The sequence below is a fragment of the Dinoponera quadriceps genome, unplaced genomic scaffold, assembly GCF_001313825.1.
Source record: "Dinoponera quadriceps isolate SergipeBrazil2010 unplaced genomic scaffold, ASM131382v1 scaffold2076, whole genome shotgun sequence".
NCBI lineage: Eukaryota > Metazoa > Arthropoda > Insecta > Hymenoptera > Formicidae > Dinoponera > Dinoponera quadriceps.
The window spans coordinates 3,737-4,697 of NW_014556116.1; positions in this window are offsets into that span (position 1 = coordinate 3,737).

Below are 961 nucleotides of genomic sequence, written 5' to 3' on the forward strand. Positions count from 1 at the left end.
TCCACGTTTCTATGCGTATTTACAATGACAAAGGATGGTCGCGTCGTGCGATCCATCGTAATCGTCGTCTCGTGGTCTTTGCGGTAATAATTCACTTATATAATCGCCGAAAAGAGCACGCTCTCATCTTCTTCATCTTTTTTTTTCTCCTTTTTTCGCTCATTTTACATATGAAAACCGTTTCGCACGTAGAAATACTGATCCCGCTGAAGTACCCTCTCCCGTGAGAAGATGGTTGCTTGATATTTGAATCGTTTTCTCGGCCGACTCGCGGAAAGCTCACAAAATAATCGCCCCCTTGAAATCTCATCATGCTGCCCCGGAAAAGAAAGACGCGAACGTCATTCTCGCGAGACGCTCACGCGTGCGAGAGAAGGTTACGTCAACCAAGTCATCGGATTTCTTCGATTCCTCATATCGAGCGTGAATATAAAGGCAAAATTTCGTCGCCTCACGCGCATTATTACAACGCATTATCATATATATATATATCATAACAGAACACGGCAAGCGAGAGAAAGAGGGGGAGGGGGGAGAGAGAGAGAGAAAAGATCTCGCGACATCCTTCTCTCTCGTACACATTATCGCGCTCGTCGTACAGCTCGATTAATTGATAACATGTTTTACAGTGGATTCTCGGTACGGGCGACTGTACATTGGTCACGCGTACGCGACAGGTCGGAGCATCGTCGCGGCGTGTGTCGGCCAATGGATCGTTGCTCTGCTTGCACATTGGATCAATGAAAAGCTCGTGCAGCTAGCGCCTGTCCGCCAACGATCGAACGGCCGGCTCTCAGCTGACGCATCACCACGCGTCGAAACTGCGCGCGTTCACGCTTCCTACGATTCATTCCTTCCCGCCGTCATTCGATCATCTTCCGACGTCGTTAAGAACATACATGTAGCAACGAGGCGCGGCGTTATCATTACGTTATCCCACAGGAGTAGGGGGGGGGGGGGG